The 18,856-nt window shown below is 41.6% G+C and overlaps 1 long non-coding RNA gene across 1 annotated transcript; it reads left to right on the forward strand.

Annotated features, from left to right (window-relative positions):
• Positions 1-3,458: 3,458 nt before the first annotated feature.
• LOC121716083 lies at positions 3,459-5,864 on the forward strand. Its single transcript, XR_006033756.1, has 5 exons — positions 3,459-3,951; positions 4,574-4,680; positions 4,792-4,924; positions 5,170-5,224; positions 5,331-5,864. It is a non-coding gene; the product is annotated as an uncharacterized LOC121716083 (long non-coding RNA).
• The last annotated feature ends 12,992 nt before the right edge of the window (positions 5,865-18,856 follow it).

The following is an 18,856-nucleotide window of genomic DNA, read 5'->3' on the forward strand; positions in this document are numbered from 1 at the left end:
AGACCTGACTCCACTTTTTCTGACAGCGTTTTTTTCTGAGACCTGACTCCTTAGAGATGTTTTTCTGAGGCAGTTTAGTTTGAATCAGTTTTATCTGAGGATGACAGCTAGGTTTTTCTTACGCTGAGGCAGTTTTGTCTGAAGATGACAGAAGTTTTTCTGAAGCTGAGGCAGTTTTGTCTGAAAATGACAGATGTTTTTCTGAGTCTGACACCTGAGTCTGGTTTTTCTGACGCTGAGGCAGTTTTGTCTGAAGATGACAGAGGTTTTTCTGACGCTGAGACGCCGTGAATTAGTGAAACACACACAGCACACAGTGAACAAACAGCAGACATCCCAACCTGCAAAAAGTCATTTCAGGGAGGTATCACGAAGCCCCCCCCCCCCCCAAAAAAAAGCCATCTAGTAGGCTATAGGCCTGAATAATATGCACTGACACTTGTTAAACTCACCTCATGGTGCGTGATGGTGCGTGCACCTGCCAATATGACTGTTGACATGCGCTCTTAAAATAGCATATGAACAACTCTCCATTGACTTCTGACCAGGGGGGTATTCCATCAACCATTAACTCAAGTAAGCGGCATCTTGGCCTCGTTTATTCAAGCGAGGTTTAGTTCAGCTTCATCTCTGCTCGTGCATGAGGTAGAAAAGTAGACCAAAACAGTAGATTGACGAAAAGACGATATATGTCGTAAAATTAAGACAATACTAGATGATTTCTGTTCGATAGGCAAGCGCCATCTACAGGATTTTCATCGAAAGTCTTCAAATTTAACATCGAGAGAAAAAAATTGATTGCCTACAGAAATTGGAGAATAATCAAAGCATACATTTAAAACAACAATACTAATGGTTTGAAATCAATTGCGAGTTTGATTGGCTTCACTCTTGAACACATAGACTATAGCCTACAGTCTATGCTTGAACAAAACGAGTGAATGAATAAATAGTATAAACTCAAAAACAACTTTGCCATATATTCAAAACTATCTATAGCCTACGTTCTTATATTAAAAGAGTTCACTCCAAATTATTGTCTAGGTGTAGGTGGTCATAAAATAAATTAGTATCAACATAATAGCCTATTGTCTCCCATAAGTCCCAAAGTGTTTGAAATAAAATTATCTGAAATGCAATGGCTTTCAATTCAATTTATGCCTAGTTTTTGATCTGTGTGGCACACAGTTGATTTGACATTCATGAACAATCGTCGACACATGAAGCAGTTTTAATTATTCGCTGCCTAGGCTACAGAATAATTATCCTTTGGCTTGCATCAGATATGTCACTGAACAGCCTACCAAAAGTGCATGACCCTTTATCAGCAGTAGACATATGTCTTTCATCAAAGATTATAACTAAAAATGCCATCATCAAGGTGATAAACAATGTAGCCTTAATACTTCGTATGGGAAGCGAACCTGCGAACACGGAAGAATGTAATTCCTTTCCTATACCGTCTCGCTGCACGTTACACCACCACCGAACGTAAGTGACACGATTCCTAGAACCACACGCATGTGAAGTTAAAACATGTTTAATCGTATAATCTTCATACATTCTTTGGAGGTAGTGAATGTGTAAATCCATGCTTGGTGCACTGTCGGAAAAAAAACATTTCTATATGCCTACTTCTATTTTTGAAGTTGTAGGCTACAGGTGACAAGAGCACAGGTTGACGGAACCATCTTTTTGGACTCGTTTTCCGACTGATTGTTTTTTTTTTTGCAACACAGCTTAATTTAGCTTGAAAGTTAACCTGCTACGGAGCAGGTTAGTTATGTGGCATAAATTCCCATGGTTACCAAGCTGGGATTCACGTTAACCTCATTAATGGAATGGGCGAGACTTATCGAAATAAGCCAGGTTTGATGGAATACCCCCCAGGTTTAGGTGGTGTAGGATAGCGATTTTTAGACAACGCGCCAGGCCCCTCCCTAGATTGTTAATTGCCACACCCCTGGGCGCAATGCTTAAAAAATAAACGTGCAAAATACCGAATTAAACTTCGCGTGGGTGAAAAACGAACTTTACGCCATGCGCTGGTGCCCAAAATACAGCCCTTAGCTTTCCAAAAACGGGAGATTTTTTTGTGTGTGTGTGTGTGTGGGGGGGTTATACTGGATCAGTGTTTATACTGGATATATGTTTGCATATTTAATTCGTTTCATACACGTGTTTCAACACTGCATTTCGGTCGTTGCTTTTACCTTACCATTACCTTACGCATGCCAGTTATGTAGCCTATCCACCAGCTGCCTGCCTGCAGCCTACTTTCAAAACTCCAAAGCTGCTTGCTGTCAGATTTGGTTCCGAGGGCACAAGTTCAGTGTATCAACAACAATCAATAACAGTTTATGTGATGTGTTAATCAATTAAATTCCCAACAATTTCATTGATAAACTACGTTCTACAATTTATATTTAATACAGGATATGCCTACAACAACTTACCGCCAAGTTGCGTAGCCATCTGCTTGGCTCCAACAAACCGTATTAGTTGAAATAGAACAGTCTTGCAGGTCCTCCGAGAAAAGGTGAAGCTTAGCTTTGAGCGAGGTTAAATTAAGCCTATGCCTAGACCTGACCTAGATTACCGTCAGCCTCGTCACGATAGCGCCGAGGTTGCTTGCAGCCAAATTCGTAAAGTTAATAGTTGACGCACCCAGCCTCACTGCAGTAACCTACACCGCTGGATTGCTTGCCTAGAAGTGACACAAGCAGGCGGATTGCTGTTATATAATCTTTCAGCTGGAGAGGGCGTCTGTGAGAGATAGCTTTTTTTGTGGACAAAGCATGATTTTTCTGTTTACTGGCTATATTAGCCCATATGTAGCCTATACACAACAAATTGGACAGTGTAAATGATACTCTGTAGGAGTACATTTTACACCCGTTTCGGTGTATATATATGGGTCCAAGTGTCCAGTGTTGGGAGAACACCAGAGTTAAAATATTAACACTATCACAGAGTTAAATTTCTAGCACCACAAGTGTTCAAATGCACTCTTTCAGAGGCATCATTTGACACTACTTTGAGTAACTTCAACACCTGTAATAGTAACTTCTGCAACACTGAAATAATACAATGAAAACTCTGATTCAGTGTCCTTTCAGCTCCTGATAAGGTAAAATGTACCACTTTAAGATAATATTTATCCCCAAAATGTAAAGAAATACAGATTTTGAGAGTACCACTTAGTCTTATGCAGAAATTATGCAACACTGTTAGGTTTGTACGCTAACCAAAATAACATTTAACACCTATGACTACAAAGCAATCAGAAAGACTGGCTCAGAGAACTTTTATTATTAAGGTGCACAAACGACTGACGTTTCGACGCACTGCGTCTTCCTCAGAGTCAAACCATACTGGTAACATTGCAGAGATAATAAAGCCCATTCTTCCCTCCCTCTCCCAAGACATTGGTTAGTAGTGAGGGGTGGGTACCCAGATAGCAAGCATAGTCGGCCCGATTCTGGCTGAGTGCTGGCAGTGTCGGCTGAGGTCCGAGTCGGCTGAAGCACAGTAAACACAGTCGGCCCGATCCTGGCTGAGTGCTGCCACTGTCGGCGGAGTTTCAGGTCGGCTGAGGCACTGTCCCCTTGAATGGGCCGACACTGACACGCAGTAGTTGGGCTGATTACTGAGTGTCTTATTTGGCCCGATTGGGGTTTGATGGGTTACTGCCAGTTTTCGAATCAATCTCGGCAGACGGATTTCATACAGTGTGTGGCCCGATACTTCAGGAACGAACACTGATCAGTATCGAGGCTGTTGGCGGCAAAAATGAAACATTTAGCGACAGCCGGACGCTAAACGTACATGGCCCAATTCTGTGAAGTGACTGTCGGCCCATTACATGTGGAAGAGCCACGAGCAGAGCAACTGTTCAGTTTGAAACCAGCAGGACGGCGCGAAACTGTCTCGTTTTGGACACTGCCTGTGGTAAGTAACATGCAACTTTACCTGTTATTGCATGTAAATCATTATGAATGTACGTAGGCTTATTATTGCAGACAAAGTTTAACAAGTAGCATAACAAGAATGGGTGTTTCAATCTAACCCCCTTGACGATGACGAAGCTAGCGGTAACATATGTTATGATTTCTTAGCCTACTTTGTTGGCCTAATTAGCTGCTACCTTTAACGTCAGTGTTGGTGGTCAAAAACGTTCAGTGCTGTAACGTTAGCTATACTTGCATAATTATGTGGTTTTCAAAGAAAAGTGTGATCTAATCATTTTAGAAATAGCTTAACAGTTAACCAGTATTGCATGACTTAGAATATAGCGATTGGTAATTGGGCATTTCATCGTTATCTATCCAACTTCAGGCACTAGGCAGGCAGGACTGAGACTGTATGCCTTAAGAGAGTGTGTGTGTGAGAGAGAGAGCGATGGTAGCAGGGTGGGTCCTGTCCTGGTCATGTAAAGCTCATCAAAATCTGTATTTTAAGGTCGTTCTGTATTTTGTACTGAGGGGTTGTTTTATGATCATGTAATCATTTTGAGCACATATACTTCCATTAACCTAACGTTACTGTGACTTTTTTTAAATGTACACCTCAGAATCCAGGCCACACTGACCAGAGACCTGCCTGCACTGAAGGCTACCCATGTATACATGTGTGAACCATTTCTTGTGTTGGAAAAACAGGAGACCTGAAGAGCTCTTGGTAAGTTGTACATTGATTTAATAGAATAAGTAATACGTTTTTGTTTAGATGAGCCAAATCATAGGAATCAGCTTTCATCTAGGCCTGTGTTTTGTGATGTGTCATTTTTAGATGCTTTTGGTTTGCCTCATCCATTATGTCAGCAAAGAACAGGAGTGGGCAGGAAACATGCGCTGTTGAAAACATGGCCAACCAACTGGAGCACCCACAAGGCTCTTGTGAAGGAAGTCCACAAGTGCTTCAGGTCTGTATGTGTTGACAAATATGTCTTGCTCTTGGTGATTGTCATTGGTAATATATCAGCATTTAACAATCACACAATGTCAATGTTGCCCAAAATAACTACCAGGGAGGTGTTACCAAGACAGCTGCAGAATGGCAAGACTGGGCTTTAGTAATATTTTGTCAGACAGTAAAGGATACATAGTTTAATGATTTTTTTTTCTTTTCTTTTGAAATGACATGCTGTCCATGCATCTCAAATTGAAGGATGGATGGAAAGAACTCTTTGATCAACCCCCACAGAGAGCTGAGGTGGCTATCTGTAAGTATATTTGAGTGGACAAACAGAACTTCTGACAGATGACATGTTGAAATCTTGCTTTAGACCTCATAATGATCTTATAATATTCTTTTATACCTAAATGCAGTTTGGAGACACCCCTGGCTGGTAGTGCTGCTGAAACTGGTGGAGGCAACAATGAAGCGGCAACAGAAAGAGAAGGCAGGTGGCAAATGTTGCTGCTATTGAAAAATACTTTGAGAGTGAGTGTGTGTGCATGTATGTAGCTGGGTAGGTCATGGTACATGGTACAAAAATACAGAATTTAAAGCACTTAACACTTAACTCACAACCCACAACTACTGACAATGGAATTACTCTTTTAGAGTGAGTGAGTGAGGGAGAGAGATAGAATATTTCTGTAAATGTTTAATGTTAATTTAGAATCATTTATTTATTTGAATCATTATACAGTTTTAAAATGTTTAATTGGTTGTGTTTTTGTATATGAAAGAAGTCGATTGTTGTAGATAAAAGTAGATTGTATATTTTAACTTGTTTCATTTCTAAAGTGTATATATGTAAAAGCTTGTATAATTTTTAAATGTTTGTTTTATTTGCAAGGTTGTGTGTGTCAAACTTGTTAATAAAAGTAGCTTGTGCTTTTAATTACTAGTTCTGGATTTGTGTTTATTTTCAAGTACTTTTGGTAGTTAGTGGGCCACATGTGGCCCGGGGACCCAGCCGACATTCAGCCAACACTCAGTCAGATCAGTTTTATAGTGCGTGGGCCAGTACAGGCCCAGAGGCCCAGCCGACACTCAGCCAACACTCAGTCAGATCAGTTTTATAGTGTGTGGGCCAGTACAGGCCCAGAGGCCCAGCCGACACTCAGCCAACACTCAGTTATATAGTGTGTGGGCCAGACCTGGGCCAACAGAATGCATGACAGTCATTTCACAGTGTGTGGGCCACACCTGGGCCAACAGAAACAATAAGAGTCATTTCACAGTGTGTGGGCCACACCTGGGCCAACAGTTCCAATAAGAGTCATTTTACAGTGTGTGGACCAGACCTGGGCCAACAGAAACAATGAGAGTCATTTTGCAGTGTGTGGGCCACACCTGGGCCAGAGGAAATTCTTTGTGTCAGTTATCAGTAATTGGGCCATTGTTGGGCCGGAGGCCCAGCCAGAACTGGGCCAACACTCACAAAACCCTGAGGCAAGGTAGTGGGCCAGAGGTGGGCCGGTCAAATTTTGCTATCTGGGTATTAACAGCAATTAACCAGTACAAGCACTCGTAGAAAGAAAAGTAAGCATCAAATACATCATTGGTCAGTGTGAATCAGAAGTGCGTCAAAATAAATCAAAATAAAAAATGACATAGTTAGAGAAAACAGGAAAGACATAATTCTTCATTTAAACCATGGGGCTCAACTGCGTTGAGTGTATGGATCCAAAACGCTTCTCTTTGAAGTAGCATTCTGACAACGTCTCCGCCTCGTTGGGGAGGCAGTATTCTGTCAATTCCCCCGAATTTCAGTGTGGCGCAAAATCCATGATTCACCTGGACATAGTGGCACGCTAGTCCATGTTTTGGTTTCGTATGGCGGCTTTGTGCTCAGCAATTCTCTGTTTAAGTGGGCGTTTGGTTTGTCCCACATAACCCGCAAGGACATTTCAGAATATACACCACATGGGTAGTGTTACAGTTTATAAAAGCCTTGATGTTGTATCGTTTCCCAGTGTGTGGATGCGAAAAGTACTTGGTGTCGTTAGAATTGGAGCAGCGAGTGCAACGACCGCATCTGTAAAATCCCTGGGGTGGTACTGATAGCCAGGTTAGCTGCTTAGGAGGACTCATATGTGTGTACCAGTCTATCTCTTAAGGAGTAGGATCTCCTAAATGAAATTAAGGGGGGGTTCAGCACAAATGTCTTTTAAGGATGGGTCAGTTTGTAAGACATGACAGTGTTTTTTGATGATGTGTTTTATTTCCCCACTAACATCTGAAAATTCCGTGGAGAAACAGAGACGCGGAGCTGAAGCGTGCCTAGATTTCTCAAGGAGGTGGGTGGATTTGGCTCGCTGATACGCTGCGGAGATGTCAACTTCGGCATAGAGCTGCACAATCCCGCCCAAAGCCAAAATGCGGTTAGGTGTAAGATTCCCATTCATTTGTCCCATTGACGTTTGTAAAAATCCGTATCTAAAGAGTTTTACAGCATGTCTTAGGCTAACCAGCTACGGCATAACTCATAAGCATACAACATATCATTTAGAGTGAAAAAACGAAGAGAAAATCCAAAAAAGTCAAAGGTACAAGACTGTACATATTTTCATTTCCGAGCGAAGGAACTACTCATCCCATAAACCACCGCGCCTCACTGAAAAATGATATAGGCAAAATCGGCGCGATTTATTTTGCCATTTAAACCATTTCCAACCGGCGACTGCACGCGAACCCTTTCCTCTAAACAGTGATTTTTATATAGTGAATGTGCAGTTAATAGCAGTTATTTCAGGAGTAATCGTGTAAAAAATAGTGTTTTGATATTGAATTTTATATTTATCATTGTGTATTTTATATTGTGTGTGTATGAAAGCAGTTAACGTTAACGTTAGCAACATGGTGCAGTGCTTTGCAGTGCTTTGTCATCCTATGCTGTCATGGTGCATGGTCTGCTCTTGGACCACCATATTCAGTTTATTAATTTGCCGTGAATTATTACACAAAATGTTCATTAAATGCACGAAGAAGTATTCCTAGGTTAATGATTGATATGACATTCTTTGGAGTCATTTTTTTTTTTTTTTTTGTCATTTTTAGTATTAGCAGGGTTTTTTTACGCAATTCGGTGATGATGTAACGTTGGGGGTTGATCTGCACTTCATTCATTTCAATGCATTCCAATGGACATCGCGGTTACACTTTCAGCATAAAGTTTGTATATTTACACTTCAAATTTCGTCACAGCATTTATATCACAGCTGCCCTATGATCTACCAATGGTAATAACGTTGCCTGATATCAATTTAGTATTTTTTTCTGAATTTCGGGAGGTCTCGTTTTGGAGGGCATGTTTTACATTCATTCCTATGGGAAACGGTCGCGGTTACACTTTCAACATAAAGTTTGTATATTTACTAGGGCTGTCAATCGATTAAAAAAAAGAATCTAATTAATTACATACTCTGTGATTAATTAATCTAAATTAATCGCATATATATGTTTTGCTGAGAAAGTATTTTAAATATTTAAATTCAAATGAATCATTGAATAATCAGCATTAGTGACATTAAAGTTCAAAAACTCTTTTATTATTATTTTCACTGTTCAAATAATGGCCATAATAATCTATGATATGACCTAATATGCTGAGGAAATAAATTCAAAAGTGCTTCGGGAAAAAGTTTTTTTCACATACAAGGCATTTCGGGCCACAGATATAACCTAGGGGACACAATGAAAATAAATGAACACTCCCCTCAATGTCAACACTATTTCTTTCCATTGATGTGCGACTTTAGAGTTGACAAACTCCGGTGATATGCAAATTCCTTGCTGCAGACATTGCAGAGGACTTTATTTTAATCAACACTTTATTTTTGTCAACACCATCAGGCCATTTTTTAAAAGTAAATGTTCCAATCAATGATCTAGGCAGCACATTTTCTTCTCTCTCCTTCATTTTACAGTAATGGTTACTAACTAGAACGGCTCGGGGTCAAAGGTCATACGGAATTGATTAATCTGCGCAATTTTAATCAGTTATTTTTTCTCAAATTAATTAATCGAAATTAATCAGTTATTTTGACAGCCCTAATATTTACCCTTCAAATTTCGTTACAGCATTTATATGACAACTACCCTATATGTATAACAAAGATAACAATGTCTTCCGATTTTAGTTTAATACAATTTTCTGAATTTGAGAAGTCTCGTTATGAGGCTACATAATGCACCTATTCAGTTCAATGCATTATGCTTATAACTTTACGACACTTTTTTTGTTTAGCCTAAGTTACTGTCAGTGAATAGCACCAAGTGAAAGTCAACATTTTCTTTATATCTAGTGATGGTGATCATGTTGTTAGTTCAGATAAGTATGCTACCGGGTAAACTTAGTCAGAAGATCAGAATATAAAGCATCATGATAGCTATGGGCTAACTTTCCAGTCCCACCTGTGAGCCACCCCTTGTTGTTGCAAACTTAGCCGCTGCCGATTAGGCTGGTCGTGTCTTCAGCATGAATATTTTCGATAACTACTCCTCGTGATTGATTGTCATTGACATCGTCAGGGTACTGCTTACCAAAGAGGGAGATAATAAGGGCAAGTCGCAGTTTGGCAGGTGCTTGTGTGGGCTGTGCCGTCCCAATAGAAACTGCGGTGGAGAGCTGCTGTAACGCTAGGGAAGCGAGTGCGTTTTGGCCGCTGGTCGAGGAGCTCACCCCGCGACCAGCAGATGACATGATCTATCTAGCTATCTATCTACCTGTCTATATATCTATCTAGGCTATCTATATCTATTTATCTATAATCTACGCTATCTACTGCTGAACACGCCCTTACTCGTCTCTCTTTACTACTCTCTCGTTACTCTCAAGGGTCTCAAGGTGGGCTTTGGTCTGTAGCCTCTTCTTAGGATATCCATCGAAGGATATAGGATATCCATCGTATCCCCCAGGTACGAGGGCAGCTCAGTTACATACTTCTTCAGAAAGAAATCAGGATATTGAGACAGTGGTTCTGTTAAACACCCAATACTAGACACAATAAGCGCTTTCAGACATACGTGTAAGACCGGAGGTTCTGCCGATGTTAAACGGTGGGGCCGTATATCTGAACGACATAACCGGTCATATGGAAGTCCGAATTTACCCGGTGTTTATACTACTCCCCCCCTAGTATTTCCTCCGGACATTATGTAAATGTGCCGTGTCTGAACGAAGAGTAGAACATGCGGTTAAAATGCACACCTAGTGAGAGGGCGTGTTGGTGACGTTTCTTTCGTGCGTCCATGTGGTTAGATCTGACTTAAATGCCAGTGTTATGATGGAGTGGCATAGTGCAGTCCAGAAAATCTCCGACCTGGAAAGATGCAGACATCACGGAGCTACTGTCCATGAGGGCAGACAACATTTTGATAGAACACCTGAAGGGAACGTTAGCCTACAACTGCATGGCAAGGACAAACGAATTCAGACGACTGAATCATCATAAGCAGAAGGCGCTGAAAAGGCAGTAGCCTACAGCGATGTCGTTGACGACAATAACAGGAGTATTTAATAAATTGTTAGCCAACACGGTTTTCTGTTCATTGATAGCCTTTATGACCTGCTGAGCTCGCTGATATTTGCTGAGCATATATGCCTAGAGAAAATGAAAACGAAGAAAACCCAACTTTGTTCCAAGCTCCTTACGTACATGTGACACATGGGGAGAGGATGCTTTTGGAAAAAATAAACCATGAAAAAACGAACAACTTCACTGTTATTAATGTTAGTATTTTGTTTGTTGCTTAAAAACGTTGTATGATCTTGAAGTCTTGAGTTAGCCTACTGAATTGGCTGGTAGCCTACCATAAAGTTTGTGCATGCTCTCTCCAACGCAAACCAGATTTGGGGTTCTATAGCTAATTCTGGTACATAATGTTGAAAACAGATAAATGTGTTTATTTGAAGCACACATACAAATACTGTAGGCTAGGTCAATTTCAAGTGCGCACTTACGTGACTAGCCTACTTCAAGTATTAGCCTATGCACAATAGATTTCACTTCTTTAGCCTACATAATGCATAGGCTACACTTTACAAAAAGCAGCTGTGACAGGCAGCAGCCGCATATATTCTGTGTCATATCTCGCATCTTGTGAACTCTACAAGCCCCCACCCCTCACTCGACAACCACACGGAGATTCTGTAATGTGCGTGTATGTCGTTCACATTCACACATACGTCCGTATAAGGTCAGTATTAGGTCCGCAGGTTAGCATCATATCTGAATCATCCGAAGGGTAGGACCTCCGTTTGACAAACCTCCTCATATACTCCAGAGGTTATATCTGAAAGCGCTTAATAGGTCTTGGGGGGGGGGGGGGGGGGTGTCAAGAGACTTATGAATCTTAGGTAGCCCATAGAACACTGGACATATAGGATGTTTCACTGTTAGGAAATCTCTCCCTTTCTGTAATCCAACCTCTAGAGTGTGCTGTAACCACTACTTCCACAGTTCGGTTGTGGCATGGAGGGGGGGGTTATGCATATGTGCTAATGTGCTACTATAGCACGCAAACAGTGAGGCATAGACAGTGGTACAAGTGGCTAGTGGACAGACAGTACCAAACATGGAGGGGATGAAGAGGCAGACAGACTATGCAGAGAAGTCTATCTCTCCTCTTCCCTTAAGTGAGGCATTGAACAGTTCAATGGCCCTGGGGACAAATGATGTTGATCAATTTGTTCAGGGTCCTTTTGTCAGATAGTGAAGTGATACACTCCAGTTCAGCTCCCACTACAGAGCCAGCTTTCCTTACCAGCCTGTCAATTCGCCCCACATCCTTCTTCCTTGTGCTTCCACCCCAGCATACTACTGCATAGAAGAGGACGCTGGCAACAACAGACTGGTAGAACATCCTGAGGAGCTTACTGCACACATTGAAGGACCGCAGCCTCCTCAGGAAGTACAGCCTGCTCTGCCCTTTCTTGTAGAGTGCATCAGTGTTGGCTGACCAGTCCAGTTTATTGTCCAGGTGGAGACCCAGATACTTGTAGGTGCTAACCACCTCCACATTGACCCCATCAATGTGAACTGGTAGCAGAGTGGGCTTAGACCTGCGGAAATCCACCACCATCTCCTTGGTCTTTGAAGTGTTAAGTTGAAGATGATTGAGTTTGCACTATTGCACAAAGTCCTCCACCAGGCTCCTGTACTCCTCCTCCTGCCCGTTTCTGATACACCCCACAATTGCAGTATCATCAGAAAACTTCTGCATGTGGCATGACTCGGTGTTGTAGCAGAAGTCAGATGTGTACAGGGTGAACAGGACTGGAGAGAGCACAGTTCCCTGTGGCGCTCCAGTGCTGCAGATCACAGTTTCAGAGAGACAGTTCTTCAGTCTGACGAACTGTGGTCGCTCGGTCAGGTAATCTGTAATCCAGGTTACCAGGTGAGCGTCCACACCCATCTGCAAGAGCTTGTCTCCCAATCTGAGGGGCTGGATGGTGTTAAAAGCACTTGAGAAATCAAAGAACATGATTCTCACAGCACTTTTCCCCTTGTCCAGGTGGGAATGTGTCCTGTGTAGAAGATAAGTGATGGCATCGTCCACGCCCACTTTCTCCTGGTAAGCAAACTGTAACGGGTCTAGTGCATGGTGTACCTGGGGTCTGAGCATGCCTAAGACCAATCGCTCCATTGTCTTCATCACATGTGATGTAAGAGCGACAGGTCTGTAGTCATTAAGCTCACTAGGGTGTGGCTTCTTAGGGACAGGGGTGAGACATGATGTCTTCCACAGTGTTGGAACTTGTCCAAGGCGTAGGCTCAAATTGAAGATGTGCTTCAGTGCTTCCCCCAGTTCAGCAGCACAGGCCTTGTGTAGCCTTGGGCACAGTCTGTCAGGCCCAGCTGCTTTATTGCTGCGCAATTTCTTAAGTTGGACTGTCACTTGATCCTTTGTAATGGTAAGGGGTGTAAGGGGAGGGGAGGGGGAGGGGTGCATCTGGAATCTGTGTGTCTGATGGCTGTTGACTGAGGTCGTTGTCACCTCATTGTTCGTGATCACCATGTGGGGGAGGGGTGCAAAATCCAGTGATGGTGGGGGTACGATAGCCTGTGATGATGGAGGTGAGTGTTGCGCTGGTATTGAGGGGGTGTGAGGGGGGGGGGGGCTGGGGGATGGTGGACAGACCACCGCCATTGGAGCTAGAGCAGGGGAGTCAAACCTGTTGTAGAAGTGGGGGGGGGGGGCTGGGGGATGGTGGACAGACCACCGCCATTGGAGCTGGAGCAGGGGAGTCAAACCTGTTGTAGAAGTGGTTCAACTGGTTCGCCCTGTGCAGGTCCCCCTCCACAGAGCTGCTGTTCTTCTTCAGGCCAGTGATAACCTTCATGCAGTCCCATGTCTCCTTCCTGTTGTTTTCTGTTGTTTTCCTGCAGCTTCTGTTCCACCTTCTTTCTGTAATCCTCCTTAGCTTCCTTCAGCTTGAATTTGAGTTCCCCTTGCACGCGCCTCAGCTCTGCCATGTCCCCCTCTCTGAACGCCATCTTTTTCCTGTTGAGAAGGGTCTTGACATTGCTGGTTATCCAAGGCTTGTTGTTGGGAAAGCAGCGTACAGTTCTGGTGGGAACAACAATGTCCATGCAGAAGTTCAGGTAGTCAGTTGTGCACTGTGTGACCTCCTCCAAGTCCTCTCCATTCTGTAACACACTCCAGTCTGTACACTCGAAGCAGTCTCTCAGAGCCTCATCCACTTCGGGATGAGTCATGTGTTTAGGGGGTGTCTGTGTGTGTGTGTGTGTGTGTGTGTGTGTGTGTGTGTACATGGGTGTGTGGGTCTACACGGATGTGTACGTGCGGGTGTGTACATGGGTTTGTGTGTGTCTTATGTGCTGGGGTTGCGTGGTGTGTGTCATGAGGTGACCATGGGAGTGTTAGACAATTATCAAAAATCAAAAATGATCCAAAAAATATGTCTGTATAAAAAAAGGTTGGCATCAACAGAGTTTTAAATTCAAATTCATCAAGATTTTCATCAAGTCATTGAAAAGAATAAAATGTATCAGACAGCAGAGCGGTGGAGAGAGGGTAGGGGCTGGACCAAAGGTCTGTGCGTGTGTGTGTGTGTGTGGAGAGAGGGTAGGGGCTGGGCCAAAGGTCTGTGCGTGTGTGTGAATTTTCCAGTTTCATCCGCACACTTCCTTCTGCTTCACACCCAATATATCCTTTTCAATATATCCTTTCCTTTTTCATGGCATGGAGGGTTTTGCTAGCATAAAAAATATTCCAGTTAGCGAAACCTTAAACTCAAGGAGCAAAACATCAGCACATATTTGCACTAGCCTACTATAATCACATTGTTAGCTTCGCTAAAAAATGGGATTTACTTCATTTTAAATCCCATGAAAATAAAGTTTATAGTATATAGGCCTACTGAGGATAGACATTCAGGCAAACAAAGTTGTAATAGGGAATATTGTGCACTTAGCATAGCGGGCAGCGTCTCTCAGGCAGAAAACCAGTCTTGCTATTTGGCTGAAAAGTATTGAAAAGCCTTGAAAAGTATTTACTACGGCAAGGTAAAATATACGTTTTTCCGAGACAAAATAGACAAAGACAAAACTGTCTTGAAGCCTTGACAAACCACATGAATAGGTCAGGCCTCAGCATTCACCTATTCACTTCCATTATACTGTATGTCGTGGAACAAAACTTCTCAACAAACTTCTTCTCAAAGCATATAAGACACAATCCTGCATCAAATTATACTGTTCTCTTAGCATAACTGTCTTTATAAAAACCTATGTATTCTGGCAAAAGGCTCATGGGAACACCATGAAACGGCGACACCAAAACTTGCCATATGATCAATTGCTTACCTGGTTCAGTACTTAGCTGCACTTACACATGATTCTGTCAGATAAATTCATTGAGGAGGTCAAATATATCAGTTCAACGTAATACCATGGATCACTAAATCTACTAAACCCTGTTTTCCTTTTTTCACAGTAGTAAAAAACAATTAGGTAAATGGAATGCTCAATTGGAATGACTAGCTGAATGCCATACATTGGTGTTTCATTCAAACTAGACTGTATTATGTAATGTTATATGACTTTTCCTTTTTTACAGCATTCACACTTTTTGCAAAACGCTACAAACATTGATTTACATTACATTACATTACATTACATTTGGCTGACGCTTTTTAGCCAAAGCGACTAACAACATAGTAAACAGTTTAAGTTTTAGAGCAGTTCTCAACAATTTTAGGACAATTTAAAAACATTAGAGGACAATTTAAAAACATTAGAGTACAGTAAGAATAAGTGCATCAGTGAGTGCTGTTTTTAACAGTTACTTGTCAGTTTGAGACGGCTGGTGAGTGCTAGGATCAGTAAGACTTGTTGTAAGTGTTGCTATGAGAGGAGATGTTCTCTAAAGAGCTGGGTCTTCAGGAGTTTTCTGAAAATGGAGAAGGATGTCTCTGCCCTTGTAGGAGCTGGCAGTGTGTTCCACCAACGAGGAACAACAGATGAGACAAGTTTGGATTGGCTTGAGCGTACCGGTGGTAGAGCTAGACGTCGTTCGTCTGAGGAGCGTAGCGGTCTGGAGGTAACGTATGTCTGTATGAGGGCATTCAAGTAGGTGGGAGCAGAACCGGAGACTACTTTGTAGGCAAGCGTTAGAGCCTTGAATTTGATGCGGGCCACCATAGGTAGCCAGTGTAGCTGGATGAGCAGCGGGGTAACAAAACACTAAACATATCTCTCTACTCTGTGATGTTGAAATCACATATTTTCCAAAATTCTTCCAAAATACTACCACCAGAACCCAATTGATCAAACACAATGATAAGGTGAAAAGACTGCTAGCTGCATAACTGTCAACTCAACAATCAGGCCTAAACACAGGGCAACAGTGGAGCCCTAGTCAGCAACAGAAAATGAAGGCAATATAGCACTGAGGAAGAGATAACTGTAGGCACATGTGAAGAAAGACAAGGACCACATGTATTTATCAGATGAGATTTGAGCAACATTGCTTATGAAGATTGGGTCGAGCCACGTAACATATAGCTTTCTATCTTTTTTGTTTGACCCAACTACCACACACTGCTCTTTTTACCAACATAGTATTTCCAGAATTTCTGAATTTCCAGATCAAATTTGGAACAGGATTGATCTATTTGGTGTACTTCACCATGTGAAGAGAAAAAAGTCTGCAATGTAGAGGTGGGGTCTTATGCGGCATGTTTGGGCAGTATATTCTCTATGTATACGTACTCTAAATTATCCTCTAAAATATTAGGTTACTATAGCATTAGTTATAGATTACTATTAGGTTACTATTAGGCATACTGCAGGGGTGTAAAATGGAGGACGCAAAATTAATGCAGACACCGAGATGGGAAATGGATATACGGTTAGAATGTTAAGGTTAGTCAGCAGCACAAAGCGGTAGGTAAATCTCGGTAGTTAGGTTCAATACAGAGGAAACAGAGACAAGACAAAAATAATAATCAATAAGAATCCAAAAATTCAAGAGTTTTTGAAAAGAGACGTGACGCGGAACGACAGGGCTGAAACATATAGAAAATAAGTCAGAAAAGACCCAGAAACAAGACAGTGTGTGACAGAGATAGTCAGGGTGATTGAGTAACTTAGAACAGGGATGCAGGACTCAATCAACAGAAATCCAGGAAGTGCAGTAACAGGACACAACATGGCGTGGACAGAGGGGCCTAGCACACATGACCAACAAGGCATGACAAGTAACAGGAAACATAGAACCTGGACCAGACTGTGACTCATACACTATATCCTAGGGGTAAACATTTTTACATAGGTGTAGGACATTGAGTAGCCTACATTAGGGTGTAACTGGTTCAAACATTATCAGATCATATGATGGCTGGATGGATGGATGTGTTATGACAATGTGATATGTGATATGGTTTTGAAAGATCTGAGGTGTAGTGTTTTTTTTGTTTGTTTTTTTTAAAGAAAAATAAAAAAAGTAAAAAATACAAATTGAGGGAATTGCCAGCAATTGAATATGTTGCAACTATTGAGGTTTAGTAGGTTAGGAAAAGTACAGATTTTTGTAAAATGCTGCGACATTTAGAAATTCAATTAGGGACAGTACACTTACCGGTAGTTACATTTCTAACCATCTGGTCCTGGATCTTATAAAGTCTCCTTTAGCCAAATCCCAATAAATGTTCATCATCAAGTTTGTAAGCTGATATTTCCAACTTTTCTTCTTCACTCATCTCTTTTGTCAGCTCATTTATTGTCTTTAGTAGTTTCATCTCTAACTGTTTGTTTCTTCTCATTAGGCTATTGGTCATTCTCCTACTTTGCTCTGAAGAAATAAAATGCAGGAAAACCAATGTGATTCAGTAGGCCTACTGTGTAAATATGATACAGAAGTACTGTACTGCCCGTGGCACGGAGGAAGGTGGTTCATGTCCCAGTGCATATTAAATCCCTTTTAGAGGGCATCTAGAGGTCCCTTAATAGGCCAAAAAAGCTGACACACAATGTTGTGAGACACCGATTCATTTTTGGAGAAAAGTTGATCATTGTTCATCCTTAGTCATTAATGTTATACATCATAGATTTAGGGAGATATTAGACTCTCATCCGTCGAAATGGCTGATTTAGCGGGGGATTGTATGTCAGCGGAACTTGTACATAGGACATGGTGGAGTAATCAAGGATTCTTGTTATGCTTTTATGAAAAATGGATACAATTGGTAGCCTAATCTTTTCAAAACGTTGTGCGTTAAGCTCATAGGCTTAAATAACAATTATTATTAAAGTTTATTTAGGCAGGGACAGATACAGAATAATGATTTTGAACATTTTTATCTTTACCCCCACAAACACATCAACACATGGTAAAGTATGTAGATAGTTTAAAAATTGAACGCATGTATCAAAGTCCCACTATACAACCAGCCGCTCCGCATTTCATTCTTGAAAAGTCAGAATCTTTTGAAACAGGCGAGAACATGAACAGCTAGTCAAGAAGGGCATAATAATAGGTGAAACAACATAGTTTAGTTACCCCGAAATAGTAGTCTAAATAGCATGTTAGGCCTAACATAGACCTCTACAGGCAACATCTTTAGGTGACAACTTCTTTAGTTGATTACTTATGTTGAGACAATTTTGTTTTGTATCACAAGTTTTCTGAAAATGTAAGTTCATACAAACACTATTCCAATATCAATAAAACAATTTGTTTTGGGGCGTTTGGGGACTGTGTCTTACCTAGATGTGTAATTGTACCCATTGTGTTTCATTGGTCGATAACATTTTAGGGCGGGTGTGGTAACATATATAGATATATAATAGAATAATAAATATTATTCTGAAATGTCCTTGCAGGTTGTTATATGTGGGACAAACCAAACGCCCACTTAAACAGAGAATTGATGAGCACAAAGCCGCCATACGAAACCAAAACATGGACTTGCGCGCCACTATGTCCAGGTGAATCATGGCTCTTGCGCCACACTGAAATTCTGGGGAATTGACAGAATACTGCCTCCCCAACGAGGCAGAGACGTTGTCAGAATGCTACTTCAAAGAGAAGCGTTTTGGATCCATACTCAACACAGTTGAGCCCCATGGTTTAAATGAAGAATTATGTCTTTCCTGTTTTCATTGTTGTTTATTAGTAACAACAATGAACAGCTCTACTTGGATCAGGTTGATGAGGTGGCACAGTGGTGTCAATCTAACAGTTTGACACTGAATGTCAATAAAACCAAGGAAATGGTAGTGGATTACAGAAGGCAGCAGCAGAACTACAGTTACACCCCACTAATGATCAGCGGGCAACCTGTAGAGAGAGTCACAAGTTTTAAATACCTTGGTATCCACATTACTGAAGACTTAACATGGACTGTTAACACTCAATATGTTCTGAAGAAGTC

The sequence above is a fragment of the Alosa sapidissima genome, chromosome 8 (genome assembly GCF_018492685.1).
Source record: "Alosa sapidissima isolate fAloSap1 chromosome 8, fAloSap1.pri, whole genome shotgun sequence".
In the NCBI taxonomy this organism is placed as follows: Eukaryota; Metazoa; Chordata; class Actinopteri; order Clupeiformes; family Clupeidae; genus Alosa; species Alosa sapidissima.